Source organism: Schistocerca serialis, chromosome 6, assembly GCF_023864345.2.
Source record: "Schistocerca serialis cubense isolate TAMUIC-IGC-003099 chromosome 6, iqSchSeri2.2, whole genome shotgun sequence".
In the NCBI taxonomy this organism is placed as follows: Eukaryota; Metazoa; Arthropoda; class Insecta; order Orthoptera; family Acrididae; genus Schistocerca; species Schistocerca serialis.
Genome location: NC_064643.1, coordinates 691,771,219 through 691,792,045, shown reverse-complemented (window position 1 = coordinate 691,792,045; position 20,827 = coordinate 691,771,219). Strand labels below are relative to the sequence as shown.

Below are 20,827 nucleotides of genomic sequence, written 5' to 3'. Positions count from 1 at the left end.
ATCAAATTGATAAGCTTTCCTATATCGCTCTTGGTCGTAGAAAGAATATGGAATATACCCGTGTTGGTGACGTAACAGCAAATAGTTATGCCTTTCTCGTCAAATGATATATGGGTTGAGATGTGAAGCAGTTATGCATGAATGGCGTAGGATACGGGGACGGCAAAAATATAGTGTTTTACTGAAGTTGCTGTTAGACTAATCTCAGTTCCTCGTTGAGAGGTAAACTATCTGATCAAAGGTACCCGGTATCACTATCTAATGTGGAGATGACCTCTACATGTTACGTGAGGCGAACAAACCAGTGTGAAAGGAGTAGTGTACCGAAGTTGCTATTAGATTAACCTTAGTTTCTCGTTGAGAGGTAAACTATATGGTAAAAGATATCCGGAATCACTATCTAATGTGGAGTTGATCACAACACATCACGTGAGGCGAACAAGCCAGTTTGAAAGAAGTACTGTACTGAAGTTACTATTAGGTTAACCTTAGATCCTCGTCGAGAGGTAACTATCTGATCATAGGTAACCAGAATTACTGTCTAATGTGGAGGTGACCACTACATGTCACATGAGACGAGAAAGTCAGTGTAAAAGTAGTACTGTACTGAAACTGAAAAAGGGTAGGAAATTAAGGAGACAGGATGTAGATGAGCCTAAGGAGATACAAACTGAGTTTCAGACGCAACAGGAGGCAAAGTCAGATTGAAACAGAGGAAAGGAATACAAGACAAGATGAATGGATAGCTTTGAGAGATGCAATAGGGAAAGCGACAGAGGATCATGAGGATAAAAAGAAAAGGCCTAGTAGTAATCCATGGTGAACTCCGGAGATATTGACTTCAACTGAAGAAAGGCGAAAATATATAAATACAGAAAATGAAGCAGGCGAAAAGGAATACATACCTAATTTGATATTCGATCTGCCAACCTATTCTACAGCGCTCTCCTGTAGCGTCATATGTCAGTTCTTGACATACACCAAAAAAAAACTACCTACCACTTAAATTTCTATTAGATATTAAGAGATTCCTCTTTTTCAGAAATGCTTTTCTTGCTATTTCCAGTTTCTAGTTTACGTCTTCCCTTCTTCGTCCATTATTAGTTATTTTGCTGCACAAATAATAAAAAACTCGTCTACTCCTATTAGTGTCTCATTCTCCAATCTCATACTTTCGGCATAGCCTGATTATATTTAGCTAACTAAATCCCATTAACCGTTTCTTTATTTCTTTGATGTTAATCTTACAATGTTCTTTCAAGACAAAACCCGTTCCGTTCATCTGCTCTCCCACGTCCCTAGTTGCCTCTAACAGAATTACAGATTCATCTTCAAGCTGCAATAATATTTTTCTCTTTTCCATGAACTTTAATTCAATTTCCAATGTCTGCTTGGTTTCCTTCACAGATTCCTGTGTCATAGACTGAATAACTTGGTGGATCGGCTAAAAATCTCACTTTCTTCTCAACTGTGGCTTCTTTTTACGTTCTTTGAACTCTTATAAATGAAGTCTGGTTTCTGTACAAGATGTAAACAATCTTTCGATCACTGTATTACATCCCTGCTACCTCCTTAAATTTCAAGAGATTTATTCCTGTGCACACAACCAAAAGCTTTTCCTAGGTCTACAAATGCTATCATTGTAGGTTTGCCTTTCCTTAACCCTATCTTATAGCATAAGCCATAAAGTCTACATTTCCATCAACGTGATTACTCAGCTATTCACAATTAAGTGCCTGACAGAGGATTCAATGAACCACCTTCAAGCTATCTCTTACCGTTCCACTCTCTAACGGCGCGAGGGAAAAACGAGCACTTACATTCTTCTGTGCGATCCCTGATTTCCCTTATTTTATCGTGATGATCATTTCTCCCTACGCAGGTGGGTGCCAACAGAATGTTTTCGCAATCGGAGGAGAAAACTGGTGATTGAAATTTCATGCGAACATCCCGTCGCAACGATAAACGTCTTGTTTTAATGATTGCCACTCCAATTCACGTATCATGTCTGCTGCACTATTTCCTCTATTTCACGATAATACAAAACGAGCTGCCCATTCCTTGAACTTTTTCAATATCATTCGTCAGTCCCAACTAATCGGATCCCACACTGCACAGCAATACTCCAGAACAGGAAGGACAAGCGTGGTGTAAGCAGTCTCTTTATTAGATCTGTTGCACCTTCAAAGTGTTCTGCCAATTAAAAGCAGTATTTGGTTTGCTCTACCCACATCATTATCTATGTGATCGTTACAATTTAGGTTTTTTGTAATTGTAATCCCTAAGTATTTAGTTGAATTTACAGCCTTCAGATTTGTATGACTTATCGCATAGTCGAAATTTAGCGGATTTCCTTTAGTACTCATGTGAATAACTTCTCACTTTTCTTTACTCAGAGTCAATTACCATTTTTCGCAGCACACAGATATCTGTTTCAAATTAATTTGCAATTCGTTTTGATCATCTAATGACTTTGTTGTTGTTGTTGTCTTCAGTCCTGAGACTGGTTTAATGCAGCTCTCCATGCTAGTCTTTCCTGTGCAAGCTGCTTCATTTCCCAGTACTTACTACAACCTACATCCTTCTGAATCCACTTAGTGTATTCATGTCTTCGTCTCCCTCTACGGTTTTTAACCGCCACGCTGCCCTCCAATGCTAAATTTGTGATCCCCTCATGCCTCAGAACATGTCCTACTAACCGGTCCCTCCTTCCTGTCAAGTTGTACCTCAAACTCCTCTTCTCCCCAATTATATTCAATACCTCTTCATTAGTTATGTGATCTACCCATCTAATCTTCAGCATTCTTCTGTAGGACCACATTTCGAATGCTTCTATTTTCTTCTTGTCCGAACTATTTATCGTCCATGTTTCACTTCCATACATGGCTACACTCCATACACATACTTTCAGAAACGACTTCCTTACACTTAAATCTATGCTCGATGTAAACAAATTTCTCTTCTTCAGAAACGCTTTCCTTGAGATTGCCAGTCTACATTTTATATCCTCTCTACTTCGACCATCATCAGTTATTTTGCTTCCCAAATGGCAAAACTCCTTTACTACTTTAATTGTCTCATTTCCTAATTTAATTACCTCAGCATCACCCGACTTAATTCGACTACATTCTATTATCCTCGTTTTGCTTTTGTTGATGTTCATCTTATATCCTCGTTTCAAGACACTGTCTATTCCCTTCAACTGCTCTTCCAAGTCCCTTGCTGTCCCTTGTAACCTCCCCACAAAAATTTTAGATGACAGTAATATTATTTATGGAATGCCAATGGACATTGCGCTAAGTGTAACCTCTCCACTGAAATTTTAAAGACAGAAATAATAAATGAATAGGAGCCAAACGTAACCTCCCTGGCAATTAAATTTAATGACAATAATAATGAGAATCGCAATCTGACTCAAGTATAAGTTCTTCATAAAAAATTAAAGTCCATTCAGTGATAAGAAAATCTCAGTGATAATAATGATTCAATTAAACCGAAATATCGGTCTTTGGCCCTGTGCAAAAAATCAAAATTAAATTCTTACCTCATTACATCTAGTCAAATTTCTGCTCTTGTTGTTGCGCACCGTTTGGAGGAACTGCATTGCAAATAATAATATTCCCTTTTTTTTTTTTTAATCTAATTGAAAACTGAAACTTTTGTTTAGGGGAAGTGGAACGAAATAGTTACTTCAATTAAATGAAAATTTTATGTAAAATTGCTTTTGAAATCAAGGTTATTATTGGGCGCACTTGTTGAAAATTAGTTACAATAATTAAACTTTACATTATCCGATGATTATCTTAATTAACAGTATACCTCATTCAGCATCTTGACCAGTGTTGTCGCCAGACCACATCACGCAATCCCACTGGACTGCTACCACTGACCGACCGCTCTGCATGACGACTACTAGCGTACAGCACGCGACGACTAGTGACAGAGTACTGCCCTCAACTAGACAGAGCTACAGACTCGCAACGACTGACTGACAGACTGAGAACCGCTCGCAACACTCGCGCGGTCAAGCGCATACTCTCTGGTCACAGATGCTAAAATGCCTCGCCATCGCTGCTATGTTACATACGTGTTTCATAACCCTCCACTGGGGGGGCAAAAATTTGGCAGCGATGGTGAGTCATTTGGACTTGCCAAGCGCGGCAAAATTTTTCTTTAATTAATAAAATTCTACAACTTACAGAATATTTAAATGTTGTGCACATGCACTAAATACAAAATATATCAGACAAAGACAAAATGTGAGTACAAAACATAGTAGCAAATCAGAAAAATGTATATACAAATTATTTGACAGATAACAAAGTGCACAGGCACTGAAAAAAATTCTTTAGCATATTCAGAACAAATAAACAGACTGGCAAATAATATTATGTTGACAAGTGACATGAGTGCACATGCACTGCAGTTGAGAACATATCAGTAATTGATGAAATGTATGTACAATTAGTAACAAATGACAGAAGTGCATTCGCATTAAAGTATTGAATATACAGAATAGTAGAAATCATATTGAAAAATGAGAAAAGAGTAAAGGCACTGAAGTTCAGTAGAAAACATGTTAACACCTAACAGAAGTGCTCATGCACTGTAGTTCAGAAAATAAAAAATGTATATACAATATAAAAGACAAAAGTGCACATATACTGTACTTCAGAACAAATCAAAAAAAAATGTCTTTAGCATTTTGGCAATAAATAAACATAATAGCAAAAAAAATCATGTCGACCAGTGACATAAGTGTACTCGCACTGGAGTTTAGCGAATTGAAAAAATGTATAGCCATGAACATAAATAATGTTAGCAAAAATGATTTTCACTATGTGACAAGAATTAGGATAGGAAAGGGAAGGATTGCATCATGGTTGTAGCACTTTAGATTGCACACAGCTGTTCTGAAAGTCCATATCTTTCCACAGAAGTACAACACCAAGTGACACAACTTGAAGTTCTTTTCCCCTCAGAATTTATCAGTGTAGCCAAGACACTGAACTGTCGTATTAATGTTTCATGTTTTCATTTTGGCAGTACATTAGGTACACCAAACAGTGGGACCATAATAACGTCTTCATCGCTCACGGTGGTGGACAGCATGTCGTGTCAACACCACGCTCTTACACGGCACATCAACGTAGAATTAGTGCAAAACCAAATATAGTGCTCCATGATCACTAGGATAAACAGGACAAATGGACATTGCAGTAATTCAGGGTAGTTAGCTCATAAGGTGAAGGACATTAAGTCACATAATATTGTCAATTACAGTAGTAGTTTGCGGCATTCATAGCCCAGTTATTGAACATTTCTGTACCATGTATGTAGTATTACAGAAAAATGTTCATTAATTGTTTTACATAGAATCAGTAATCTTCTTTTCCTAGTTACAAAGCATTATTAAATAATCGCATTCTTTTCCAGTTACAAAGTATAGCATAGTTAATTAATCATTTGTCATTCCAATATAGTATTAATCATTAACCTTCTCCTAATTACAAAGCATTATTAAACAGTCACATTCATTTCCAATTATAAAGCATAGTTAATTAATCATTTGTCATTTCAATATAGTAAGAATCATTAGCCTTCTAATTACAAAGCATTATGAAACAATCGCATTCATTTCCAGTTATAAAGTATAGCATAATTAATTAATCATTTATCTTCCAATAGTAATAATCATTAGCTTTTTCCTAATCACAAAGCATTATGAAACAATAGCATAGTTAATTAATTATGTGTCATTCCAATCTAGTAAGAATCATTAGCCTTCTTCTAATTACAAAGCATTATTAAACAGTCACATTCATTTCCAATTACAAAGTATGAACATTGAAAACAAGAGCTAATTAATGGCATAATTAATAACAATTCATTAAGTGACACTAATTATTGGCACTCAGTGGCCATCAGGTATCGAATAGTATAAAGCATTGTTCCTCATTCAGTATTATTCAGATCATTACGAAGTCATTATTAAAAATCAGTTAATTACAGTCATAGCATTAATAATCATGGGGATTATAAGTAGTCTCATTACAATAACAGTGGCAATTACTAGCCAGTTACTAAGCATTATTTTATATATATGTGTATTTTTGTTGTCTCATTAAGAAGTCATTTCTCAAGTGACATACTATTCAGAGCTAATCAGTATTATTCAGAATTTTCTCAAACTGGTGTCACTATTTGGGACTGTTAATACATTTTTTTTGTTAGCAATGCATTGCGTTGGGATCGATAATTAATTGCTGAGGCATAACACTTTTTGCTTTTGACCTATTGCTGCAAATGAGGATAGGTAACGTCATTCGTCATGAGTCAGCTGTAGCAAGGTTATGTAACAAGGCAGTATATGTGATAACATTTATAAATGGTAAACACAAATGGGTAAAAAAAAAATAAAAATGCAAGTACTAGAACAGGTATAATAAGTAATAGTTTTAGTAAGTATCATGACAAGCATCTCCTGGAAAAAATACAAAATGGATTATTGACCTGAAAGAAGAAACGCACACTATGCTGAAAAGTAGTGAACTTCGAATTAACAAGTAGTGAAATGTGTATAAAATGTGTTCCATAGCTGTCCTTTCCAAAACTTTCCGTCATCCTACTATGCAATACAACACCTGCTGTCAAAACAAACTGCAACAAATACTTAAATAACTACATAGCATAAATATAAAACTCCAACATTATCCTCATCTGTAAAGAAAAAACTTCATTATTAATCACTTCATTATCCATATTATCATAACTTCATTATTATCATCACCTGTAAAGAAAAACTTCATTATTCATTATACCATATCCTTCATCATTATTCATCAGTATTCATTATCATCTGCAAAAAATCACTTCATTACTCATTATACAACTATTCCTTATCTCTAGCATATTTCATCACTAAAACTAAGATGTGTAGTTCAGTCTGACAGCCTGCATCAATCACCTTGTATTCTGAAAGAAATAATTAGTTAAGACTGCTATTCTATGATGAGTATAGTATATTCTTGTTAATGCTTGTTAATCCTGATCCATTTACTCTTCCTCATAAAGTTATTGCATCTTCTTTCGTTTATTCCGTAGGTAAAATTCCCATTTCTGTTGAATTTATTTCTTACACGCACCATTTCTTACTGAAATTGATGAACAGAGATTAATGTCTTACATTTAAATCATATACCCATTAAATAATGACTGGTTTATGGTAACATGATTAACCATACAGCATAACATGACAGAAAACGTAATATGTCAAAGACATTGACAGTGTTCAGAGGCAAAATGTACAGATAATATCACAATGCAGCAGCAAAAATGTAAAACAGTCACGATGTTGAGATGTCATAAGGCAAAAAAAATGTCAAAGTCAACAGGTGTGTTATATCTTAACTATTTCACAGTGCATACAAACAAAACTGGAGTACAATCATATACACAAAAAAAGTGGAAAATGTGGACGGTCTGATGTGTAACGACAAGAAAAGCGACCTGCTAACCTTACCTTGCCGGGCACTTGCCAAGAAAAAATGCGATAATCATCAGTAATTAGTCAAGTGAAATAATTGCATTAATAAATGACATCATAGTGTGTTGAATCATAAAGTGTCTTCATTCAATAAACGGTTTAATGTTTGAGATATGGTGGTTGCCTTTCGATTTTCTAGTTCTCAAACTTTCGACGTGTACAACATTGGGGTGAGGGATGCTGCGAATCCGATATGGACCTGCGTATAGAAGTTCAAATTTACTGCACTTACCTTTTAATTTACTGGATAAATAATGTGTACGTACTAATATTTTCTGTCCAACGTGAAAGTCGCGGCGTGTACAAACCTGTTTTTGCTGTCTTCTCCGGCGCTCTGCGGCACGTTTGATGTTGTTCAGCGCAATGTCAATTATTTCGTGGTGTCTTAGTCGACGACATTTAGGGAAGTTTACTAATTCTTTAATTTTGTTTGGTGGTTCAACGTTTTTCAGTATAATAGACGGAGATAGCATAGTGGATTCATTTGGAATGGAATTAATTACGTCTTGGAATGAGAGTATGTGTGTATCCCAATCAATATGTCTTTTGTGGCAGTATACTCTACACAGTTTACCAATTTCTTTCATTAATCTTTCACAGGGGTTCGAAGAAGCGTGGTACTTGGATATATAGATCGGAGAAATGTTTCTGGCTCGTAACATGCGTGTCCATACGCTACTACGAAATTGTGATCCATTGTCAGAAATTACTTTCTTCACATGCCCTACATGAAATAGAAAATGTTTTACAAATGCTTTCGAAACAGTTTTAGCAGTAGCTTTACGTAACGGAGTGAAAGTAACAAATTTTGAAGTGAGCTCAACAGCGACAAAGATGTAGCAAAAACCTCTGTTAGTTCTCGGAATCGGACCAAAAATATCTACTGCGGCCATGTGTCTTAATTTAACAGGTATAATGGGATATAATGGAGGAATATGTGAAGTGGTGTCTGATTTAGCTTTCTGGCAAATTTTACAACACGCTAAAACTCGTCGTATACGTTTCTCCATGTTAGTAAAATAAGAGTTCTGTCTCAGTATAAGAAAACATTTTCGTGCTCCGTAATGTGCGTAACTTAAATGAGTGTACCAAATTAACTTGTTAACCAGTTCGTCAGGAATGCATAATAACCAATTGTTGCTGTCAGGATGAGAGCGGCGAAACAGAATGTCATTGCGTACAGTGTAGTGGTTCCTAATCGTAACATTTTTCCTATCTTGCCAAAGGTGTTTAATTTCTTTCCACACATTGTCCTTATTTTGCTCTTGCGCTATGTCCTGTAGTGACGATGAAACAAAGTTTTCAAATGCGACTTGCTGAATGTACATGACACTGAAATTTGTTTTGCAGAAGTTGGTTGCTACGTCTTGCTGATTGTTGCCGAGAGAACGCGATAGTGCGTCTGCTATAACATTTTGTGTGCCGGGAATGTGAACAATCGTAAAATTAAATTCTTGCAAATAAAGTTTCCATCTGCTTAATCTGTCGTGAGTAAATTTAGCTGAAAGTAAAAATTGTATTGCTCTGTGGTCTGTGTAAACGGTGGTATGTCTGCCATAAAGAAAGTGCCGAAATCTTGTAAAAGCCCATACAACACATAATGTTTCAAGTTCTGTAGCAGAATAATTTCGTTCAGCGGGTGACAAAATGCGGCTTGCAAATGCGATGTTTTTAATAATTGTTGAACCATCTTCTTCAATTTCCTGGAAAATATGTACGCCTAAAGCGGTGTTAGAACTGTCGGTGGCAATGGAAAAATTTCTGGTAAGATCTGGGTGCGATAAAAGTGGAGCATTCAACAAAGCATGCTTCAGGTTCATGAACTCAGAATGTGCTTGCTTATCCCAAGACCAAATAGTGTTTTACCTGTTAATTGACATAATCTGGGTGTGTCTAAAGCAGAGTGATGAATAAATTTACGAAAAAAGTGAATTAAGCCCAAAAAACTGCGTAATTGCTTCTTCGTCGTAGAAACAGTAATGTCACGTAGAGCCTGAAGTTTTTCCAGATCAGGTGCAATGCCTTCTGCTGAAATCACGTGTCCAAGACATTTTATAGAAGTTTTGCCAAAGTGCGATTTACTAAGATTAACTGTAAGTCCTTGTGCATGAAAAGTTTGTAACAGTTGTTCAAGAATCATATTGTGTTCAGACCAGTTAGCTTCTGCGATAAGAATGTCGTCTACATACGTCGTGATTCTGTCTTTAAGCTCTGTCGGAAGTATAGTGTTCAAACCGCGAATAAAAGCTGCAGAAGAAATAGTTAAGCCGAACGGTAATTTGCGAAATTGATAACAGTCGCCAAAACAAAGAAATGCTGTGTATTTTCTGCAATTCGGATGAAGTTGAATTTGCCTAAATCCCGATTTCAAATCTAGTGTAGAATAAATAGCTGTACCATGAAATTTCTGTAAAAGTTCCTCTAGTGTCTGTGGTCGATCTGTTTCATTAATAATAATGTCATTAATGTGACGTGAATCAAGTACAAGGCGAAGTGAGCCATCTTTTTTCTTAACAATATGCAACGGGTTTATGTACGGACTAACTGCTGGTTCTATAATTCCTTGGTCGAGCATATCCTGCAATTCTTTTTTAACCTGTTCTCTGTGGATATATGGAATAGGATAATGCTTTGCTTTAAATGTATCGTGCTGTTTGACTTGAAATTCATACATAAAGCCGGACATAGTACCAGGAATGTTGTCGAAAACTGGAGCTTGCTGTAAGACAATTTCGTGTAATTGCGTTCATTCGTCGTCTGTAGTTGCACTGCTTTCTTTAACCTTATCAGAAATCATCTGTATTACGTCGTAGTCAACTTCGTCTGGAGTATTATAGTTGTGTACGTACGTATCCGTGAACAATGTGGGTTTACAGTCTATGTTACGTGTTGCGGAAATGACCTCTGTGCGGTTAATTGTTTGTTCTTCCGCAGATAGTGAGTGCTGAAATTCTATAGCAAATTGTATATTTTCATCCTTTAACATTAAATAAGAATTCTGAAAATCAATGACTGCGTCGTGTTGTACCAGAAAATTCGTACCTAAAATAACGTCTGTTGTCAATAAAGGAACAATCCAAAAATTAGAGTGAAAAGTATGACCTCCAATACAAAATGATAAATGTGTCTGCAATTTAACGTCTACACCTTTACTCGATACTGCTCCTTTTACTTTCATTTTGCCTAATGGTAATGTCGGATACGTATTCTCTTTGTTACACTCGTTAAAAGTCTCCTCATTTATTACTGATATAGGTGATCCGCAATCGATTACTGCTGAAAATTACGATGAACCAATTTTAATTTCGATAACAGGATGTGAAATGGTTTTCTGAATAACTGGTCTTTCCTGCAAGAGAGTGTCTCTGATATCGTCAAAAGTAATTACATTTTCGTGAATAACATTTTGCGTGTCAAAGGTAGTGCTTGTGTTATTAGAAGATGCGTCCTGTGCAGTATTTAGTCAGATTCTATCTGACGTGTTATTATTATTAGGAGGATTCTGTGGCATTTCTACTATTTGAACTGTCCTATTACTTCTTCCAGACGTGTTACGCTCTGGATGGTACCTACTGTCGGGTTCATTCATGAGAATATGTTCTTGCATATGATTTTGCTGTTGGTGAGACCGACTGTTATTATAAGTACGCTGATAATTGTGCTCATCGTTTTTACGTCTGTCGTGAAAGTCATTCCTATACGGTGCATTGCGATAGGAATTGAAATACTGTCTTCTTTGTACGTAGTTGTTTCCTTGCTGACGTACGTTACTATTTGTTGTATCAGGGACTATACGTGCACGCGGCGGAACATTAAAGCCTGGTTGACCTTGTGCATTCCATTGTTGGTTAGGTATGCTAACCGGCTGGTTTTGATGTTGTTGTTGTGAAATACCTCTATTGTTACTAAAGTGTGGTTCCTGTTGCTGAAAATTTTGACGATATTGATAATTAGAATGTTGGCTGTTATTAGAGTTTTGGTAGTAGTCGTTCCTAAAGCGTCTATTGCTTTTCCTATTGAAATTACGTGTCTGATCATAATTGCTGTACTTTTGTTGACCTTGGTTATTATACGAAAAGTTTTTGTTTACAAAAGAATAATCAGATTGCTGTACTTCCAAGAGCTGTAAAAGATCTCTGAATGCTGAAATGTTTTCTTTTTGCTGGCCCGTTAGAAGTGACACTCGTAATGACCGTGGTAATTTAGAGATGCATAATTGTATAAGTGCGGATTCACTGTACGGTTCACTTAGGTACTGGTTTTGTTGTACCATGTGCTCAAAAAATTGCGTCACACTGGGAAAATTGGAGTTCTCGTAATTCGGCAAACTAATCAACTGATCTTTAATTCCGCGCTGTGTCGTCTTCGACCAGTACGCTGACAGAAAAGCATTCTGAAATTCCTCTACTGATTAGCATTGCCTCGCGATCGGTCTCATACGAGTTGCCGGTTCGCCTTCCAAAAAACTGCAAATAAATTCAAGTTTATGTGTTACAGGCCAAGTCGGTGGAAAAGCAAACCTAAATTGTTGGATCCAATCCAGTGGGTGAATCTGCGTTCTATCGTTTTTGAAAACCTTAAACTTTCTCACTGACAGAAAATGTTTGTAGTCGAAATTATCATCTCTGTGTAATGGAACAGGTTCAGGATCGTAAGAGAATCTATTGAACTGTGGTTGATCGGAATCTAAGTCCCGTACTCTCTGTAGATTACCCAAATTATACGCGCTGCGTGAGTCTGACAAATGTTCATAAAGTGGCGTCTGTTGTGGTATATTATTATTAACGGAAATGTTTTTTATCTCTGTTACTTCTTGTTGTAAATTTGATAACTTCCTACGTAACGTGTTGTTAGATGAATCGATCTCATTAATTGTCTGCTGTAAATTTTGAAATTCAGGTGTTTGGATAAATGAAACCGGTGCAGTATCGTCTGACTTATTGTCATTAGTATTTTCGATAACATTAATACGACTGGCCAATTCATCATATTTTTCAGTCAGTATTTTTGCCTGATCATCGGTTTTAGAATCAGACGCATTAATCTGTTTTTGTAACTTACGCGTAGTTTCGCTCAGTTTTTTAACATCAGCTTTGATGACATCGCAATCCTGTGTTAGTTCTAATTGTTCGAATCTGTCTGTCACTGTTTGAATATTTACTGTGTGTGTATCTGTTTTTGATTTAAGATCAGAAATTTCATCCCGTAATTTCGCGTTCAATTGTTCTATGGTATTAATTTTGTCGGACACTGTAGTAATATTATTGTCTACATACGTTTTTGCTTTCGCGAATATTTTACGTTTGTCCTCTTGTCTTTGTGCAGTGATTGTTTCCATGACTTGTCGTTTTACTTTGTTTTGATCTTGAATAAATTTGCGGAAACGCGTATCACTGTTTTGTATGTGCTGATTAAAGCGCTCGTTCATCTGAGTGTTCCGCTGTTCGAATTTCGCGTCTATCTTTGCGTCCATAGTGCGCGAAAGTTCTACCGTCATTGCTTTAAACTCGTCACGTAATTGTGCAGCTTTTTCAGAGCATTGTTTAGCGACTCCGCTAATTTCGTCTCTGAGTGTTTCTGTTGCGGCTGTCTGCATTTCCCTTAATTCTTGCGCAACAGACTTAATTTCTTCGCTATTTTTTTGAGAACAAGCCTCAATTTCCAAGCGCAACTGTTCCTTAGTGTCATGACATTGCGCGGCAACGGCTCTAATTTGTTCACTAAGCTGTCTGGAATTGTCGTCTAATTTTTCATTTAAGTGTTGTTTGAGATTTTCATTATCTTGTTTGTTCTGTTCCCTAAGTTGTTTAAAATCTTCACTCTGTTTGTTTAATTTTTCATTCTGTTGTTTGAAATTGTTGTCTATTTTCTCACTTTGCTGTTGTAGCAAACTTCTCATAATTCGTACCAAGTCAAAACTAGCGTTTATATTCTCTGTGCTGTTTAGTGGTGGATCTGGAATTGTCTCGTTTTGCGTGACCATTTGGTCATTCTGTAATTCACAGAAAGGTTTATCAGTTGGACGTACACTGTCAGTCATTGTTTCGGAATTAAATAAATCCGTCCTACTTTGTGTGATCTGTTCATCTTCATTAGACAAATTTGTCTGCTCGTCACGTGAATTTACTAAATCGGTTGTGTTAAGCTCGGCAGCACTCATTACTATAGACCGCTCCGAGTCATCAATTGTCGTCAAGTTAACAGACGAGACAATTGAGTTCGTTTGTTCATCATTAAGGTAAAACTCATCATTAGTGGTTGTAATGCACTGATTGTTAGTGAACGCAGGATTGTCATCATTACACTGCGTGTCACATGTCCTATCGGTAAAGTTGTTTGAGTCGGTAATTTCATTCATAATACCTCGCGATACACTATTCACAGTCTTTAGCAGCATTTTAACAATAGTCAAAATTATTCACAAAATAAATAAGCACAATGCAAAAGCAACACACAAATACAACAGAGCAACGAATTGCCGTTGACCTGTAGAGAGAAAGTCACAAGATTAGTAAAAGCGTTGCGCTAAATCCTAATTATATTTAAGCAAATAAGAGCAGATATCTGACTGTCGCTCAAAAGATTCTCAACGAAATACGATCCTGGCAGGGTCGCCAAGTGTAACCTCCCCACAAAAATTTTACATGACAGTAATATTATTTATGGAATGCCAATGGACATTGCGCTAAGTGTAACCTCTCCACTGAAATTTTAAAGACAGAAATAATAAATGAATAGGAGCCAAACGTAACCTCCCTGGCAATTAAATTTAATGACAATAATAATGAGAATCGCAATCTGACTCAAGTATAAGTTCTTCATAAAAAATTAAAGTCCATTCAGTGATAAGAAAATCTCAGTGATAATAATGATTCAATTAAACCGAAATATCGGTCTTTGGCCCTGTGCAAAAAATCAAAATTAAATTCTTACCTCATTACAACATCTAGTCAAATTTCTGCTCTTGTTGTTGCGCACTGCTTGGAGGAACTGCATTGCAAATAATAATATTCCCTTTTTTTTTTTTTTAATCTAATTGAAAACTGAAACTTTTGTTTAGGGGAAGTGGAACGAAATAGTTACTTCAATTAAATGAAAATTTTATGTAAAATTGCTTTTGAAATCAAAGTTATTATTGAGGGCACTTGTTGAAAATTAGTTACAATAATTAAACTTTACATTATCCGATGATTATCTTAATTAACAGTATACCTCATTCAGCATCTTGACCAGTGTTGTCGCCAGACCACATCACGCAATCCCACTGGACTGCTACCACTGACCGACCACTCTGCATGACGACTACTAGCGTACTGCACACGACGACTACTGACAGAGTACTGCCCTCAACTAGACAGACCTACAGACTCGCAACGACTGACTGACAGACTGAGAACCGCTCGCAACACTCGCGCGGTCAAGCGCATACTCTCTGGTCACAGATGCTACAATGCCTCGCCATCGCTGCTATGTTACATACGTGTTTCACCCTGACAGAATTACAATGTCATCGGTGAACCTCAACATTTTTATTTCTTCTCCATGGATTTTAATACCTACTCAGAATTTTTCTTTTGTTTCCTTTACTGCTTGCTCAATATACAGATTGAATAACATCGGGGACAGGCTACAACCCTGTCTCACTCCCTTACCAACCGCTGCTTCACTTTCATGCCCCTCGACTCTTATATCTGCCATCTGGTTTATGTACAAATTGTGAATAGCCTTTTGCCCCCTGTATTTTACCCCTGCCATCTTTAGAATTTGAAAGAGAGTATTCCAGTCAACATTGACAAAAGCTTTCTCTAAGTCTACAAATGTTGGAAACGTAGGTTTGCCTTTCCTTAACCTATTTTCTAAGATAAGTTGTAGGGTCAGTATTGCCTCACGTGTTCCAACATTTCTGCGGAATCCAAACCGACCTTCCCCGAGGTCGGCTTCTACCAGTTTTTCCATTCGTGTGTAAGGAATTCGCGTTAGTATTATGCAGTTGCGACTTATTAAACTGATAGTTCGGTAATTTTACATCTGTCAACACCTGCTTTCTTTGGGATTGGAATTATTAATTTCTTCTTGAAGTCTGGGGGTATTTAACCCGTCTCATACATCTTGCTCACCAGATGATGGAGTTTTGTCAGGACTGGCTCTCCCAAGGCCGTCAGTAGTTCCAGTAGAATGTTGCCTACTCCAGGGGCCTTGTTTCGACTCAGGTCTTTCAGTGCTCTGTCAAACTCTTTACGCAGTATCGTGTCTCCCATTTCATCTTCATCTACATCCTGTTCAATTTCAATAATTTAGTCCTCAAGTACATTGCCCTTGTATAGACCCTCTATATACTCCTTCCACCTTTCTGCTTTCCCTTCTTTGCTTAGAACTGGGTTTCCATCTGAGCTCTTGATATTCATACAAGTGGTTCTCTTTTCTCCAAAGATGTCTTTAATTTTCATGCAGGCCGTATCTCCCTTACCCCTACTGAGATGAGCCTCTACATCCTTACATTTGACCTCCATCCATACCTGCTTAGCCATTTTGCACTTCCTGTCAGACTCATTTTTGAGACGTTTGTATTCGTTTTTGCCTGGTTCATTTACTGCGTTTCTATATTTCTCTTTTCATCAATTAAATTCAATACTTCTTCTGTTACCCAAGGATTTCTAATACCCCTCATCTTTTTACCTACTTGAACCTCTGCCGTCTTTACTACTTCATACCTCAGAGCTACCTATTCTTCTTCTACTGTATTTCGTTCCCCCATTCCTGTCAATTGTTCCCTTATGCTCTCCCTGAAACCCTGTATAACCTCTGGTTTAGTCAGTTTATCCGGGTCCCATCTCCTTAAATTCCCACCTTTTTGCAGTTTCTTCTGTTTTAATCTACAGTTCATAACCAATAGATTGTGGTCAGAGTCCACATCTGCCCCTGGAAATGTCTTACGATTTAAAACCTGGTTCCTAAATCTCTGTCTTACCATTATATAATCTGTCTGATACCTTCTATTATCTCCAGGATTCTTCCATGTATACAACCTTCTTTTATGATTCTTGAACCAAGTGTTAGCTATGATTAAGTTATGCTCTGTGCAAAATTCTACCAGACGGCTTCCTCTTTCATTTCTCTCCCCCAATCCACTTTCACCCACTATGTTTCCTTCTCTCCCTTTTCCTACTCTCGAATTCCAGTCACACATGACTATTAAATTTTCGTCTCCCTTCACTACCTGAATAATTTCTTTTATCTCATCAATTTCTTCATCATCTGCAGAGCCAGTTGGCATATAAACTTGTACTACTGTAGTAGGCATGGGCTTCGTGTCTATCTTGGCCACAATAATGCGTTCACTATTCTATTTGTAGTAGCTTATCCGCACTCCTATTTTTTTTATAAATTATTAAACCTACTCCTGCACTACCCCTATTTCATTTTGTATTTATAAACCTGTATTCACCTGACCAAAAGTCTTGTTCCTCCTGCCACCGAACTTCACTAATTCCCACTATATCTAACTTTAACCTATCCATTTCCCTTTTTTAATTTTCTAACCTACCTGCCCGATTAAGGGTTCTGACGTTCCACGCTCCGATCCATAGAAGGCCAGTTTTCTTTCTCCTGATAACGACGTCCTCCTGAGTAATCCCCGCCCGGAGATCCGAATGGGGGACTATTTTACCTCCGGAATATTTTACCCAAGAGGACGCCATCATCATTTAACCATACAGTAAAGCTGCATGCCCTCGGTAAGAATTACGGCTGTAGTTTCCCCTTGCTTTCAGCCGTTCACAGTACCAGCACAGCAAGGCCGTTTTGGTTCGTGTTACAAGGCCAGATCAGTCAATCATCCAGACTGTTGCCCCTGCAAACACTGAAAAGGCTGCTGCCCCTCTTTAGGAACCACACGTTTGTCTGGCCTCTCAACAGATACCCCTCCGTTGTGTTTGCACCTACGCTACGGCCATCTGTATCGCTGAGGCAAGCAAGCCTCCCCACCAACGGCAAGGTATGACTTTACAAGACGATAAATGATAGCATCATCTGCAAATAATCTAAGAGGGCTACTCAGATTGTCTCCCATGTCGTTAATATAGATCAGGAACAATAGAGGGCCTGTAACACTTCCTTGGGGAACGTCGGATATTACGTCTGTTTTAATCGATGACTTTCCGTTATCACTACGAACTCTGACCTTTCTGGCAGGAAATCACGAAACCAGTCACACAACTGAGGTGTTATTGCATGGGCAGACAGCTTGATTAGAAGACGCTTGTGAGGAACGGTGTCGAAAGCCTTCTGAAACTAAAAATATGGAGTCCATTTGACATCCCCTGTCAATAGCTCTCATTACTTCATGAGTATAGGGAGCTAGTTGTGTTGCGCAAGAACGATATTTTCTGAATCCGTGCTGACTATGTGAGAGTAAATCGTTTTCTTCGAGGTACTTCATGATGTTGGAATACAATATATGTTCCAAAAGCCTACTGGAAATCGAAGTTAGTGTTATGGGCCTGTAATTCAGCGGATTACTCCTATTTCCCTTTTTGGGTATTGGTGTGACTTGAGCAACTTTCCAGTCTTCAGGTACGGAACTTAATGTGAGCGAGTTGTTGTATATAATTGCTAATTATGGATCTATTGCATCTGCATAGCCTGACAGGAACCTGAATGGTATAATATGTGGACCGGAAGCCTTGCCTTTATTAAGTGATTTAAGCTGCTTTGCAACAGCAAGCATATCTACTTCTATGTTTCTCATCTTCTCAGTTTTTCTTGACTGGATTTCGGGATTATTTACTTCGTCTTTTTTGGTGAAGGTGTTTCGGAAAACCGTGTTTAATAACTCTGCTTTCGTGGCACTGTCATCAGTGACTTCAGCGTTGTTATCGCGCAGTGAAGGTATTGATTGCGTCTTGCCATTGGTGCGCTTTGGGTTTTCTGCTAGATTCCGAGACAGAGTTTCGTTGTGGAATTTACTAAAAGCATCTCGCATTGAAGCACGCACTATATTTCGAACTTATGCAAAACATTGCCAATCTTCGGGATTTTGAGTTATTTTAAATTTGGCATGATTTTTCGTTGTTTCTGCAACAGCGATCTGACCCGTTTTGTGTACCATTGGGATCAGTACCATCACTTATTAATTTACGGAGTATATATCTCTCAATTGCCGTCGATAATATCTCTTTGAAATCATTCGACATCTTTTCTACGCTTACGTGATCAGATCGGAACGAGTCGAGATTGTCTCTTAAAAAGGCGTTAAGATCATTTTTCTCAGCTTTTTTAAAATAGATGTTATTTGCGCTTCTTTTTGATGGTTATGGGTGTTACGGTATTCAGCACAGCAGCAACTGCCTTGTGGTCGCTAATCCCTGTATTCGCCATGATACTCCGTATTTGTCCAGGATTATTTGTTGCTAAGAGGTCAAGTATGTTTTCGCTACCATTTACGTTTCGAGCGGCCTCATGAACCAATTGTTCAAAATAATTTTCTGAGAAACCATTCAGTATAATTTTGGATGACGTTTAATGCTTGCCGCTGGCTTTAAATGTATAACTTTTCCAGCATGTCGTGGGTAGACTGAAGCCGCCAGCGACTATAATTGTATGAGTGGCGTACCTATTTGAAATGAGACTCAAGTTTTCGTGGAACTGATCGGCAACTACATCTTCTGAGTCGGGGCCGGTAGAACGATCCAATTAACAGTTTAGTCCGATTGCCAAGTACAAGCTCTACTCATACTAATTCGCAGGAACTATCTACTGCAATTTCACTACAAGGTAAACTACTTGTGACAGCAATAAATACTCCACCACCAACTGTATTTAATCTACCCTTTCTGAACACTGTTAGATCGTTTGAAAAAAATTCGCCTGACCTTATTTCCGGCTTAAGCCAGCTTTCTGTACCTACAACTATTTGAGCTTCAGTGCTTTCTATTAGGGCTTGGAGCCCTGGTTCTTTCCCAACACAGCTGCAACAATTTACAACTACAATACCGATCGTTTCTACAACTACCTCACTGTGTTTTACTGGCCCCCTTTTAGACGGACGTCCTTTATGTGGTTTCCTGAGACCCCCTAACCTACAAAACCACCCAGTACCCTCACACAGCCCCCGCTAGTCAATATTGCCTTGTATGTTTCTACATTCCTCCAGAACCCAAAGCGACCTTCTCCAACGTCAGCCATGTCTTATATATGTAATTTTTGTCGATAATTAGCTTCCTAGAATTCTTAACCTGATGGTTGGATAGTATTCACACCTGTCAGCAACTGCCTTGCTTGAAATTGAAGCTATTACATTCTTCCTGAAGTCTTATAGTGAATTGTCTGTCTGTTACGACCTACATACAAGGTGGAATTATTTTGTCATGGTTGGCTCTCACCCCTGTGGATCTCAATTATTCTGAGGGAATCGCGTCTATTCCAGGTCCGTTGCTCCCACTCAGGACTTTAAGTACTCCTTTAAATTGTTCTCCCAGTATTATATGCCTCATCTCATCTTCACCTACTTCCTCTTCTCTTTCTACCACATTGTTCTGAGGCCTGTTGCCCTGTGTTGGCCCTCCCTTACATTCCTTCGACCTTTCTGCTTTCCCTTCTTTGATCAACACCATATTGTCATTTGATCTCTTGATACTCATACAGTTACTTCATTTTTCTCCAAAGACCTCTTCAATTTTCCACAGGTAGCATCCATTTTTCTCCTAGTTTTCATGCTTCTGCAACCTTGCATTTATCCTTTCGCTATTCCTGCTTAGCCGTTTGGCCCTTTCTGTCAACTTCATTTGACGTACGGCGTATGGAAAATGGCTGCACCGAGAAAAGATTGGGAATTTTTACGGGCGTTGATAAACGTTTGGTTGAGCGCCCCACAAACCAAACATTGCCATCATCGTCATCAGAAATCGGTGATGGGAATCCTGAGGCAGCAAAGAACTGTCAGTTTGGTAATAGAGAACAGCGTGAGGGCAAATACTGTAGGGCGAAACCAACGTTTGAATACAGTGAGCAGGTTTAAATGGATAAAGACTGAGGTAGTCATGCAGACATGAGGAGGCTTGCTTAGGATAGACTAGTATGGAAAGGTGCGTCCATCGTGCTGAAGTCCACAGAAACGAGATATCAGTTTGAGTCTACGTGAATAGTTTTACCATCTACAAAGATATATTTCGAATTACTAAAAATATATGTGCAGAAATAAATGTGGTGCTACAGAAGAATGCTGAAGATTAGATGGGTAGAACACATAACTAAAGAGGAGGTACTGAATAGAATTGGGAGAAG

General features: G+C 37.9%; 1 protein-coding gene across 1 annotated transcript in view; it reads left to right on the top strand.

The window, feature by feature from the left end:
- LOC126484312 (general odorant-binding protein 70) overlaps positions 1–20,827 on the top strand; it is a 162,129-nt gene that overhangs the window by 138,215 nt on the left and 3,087 nt on the right. The window lies entirely within an intron of this gene.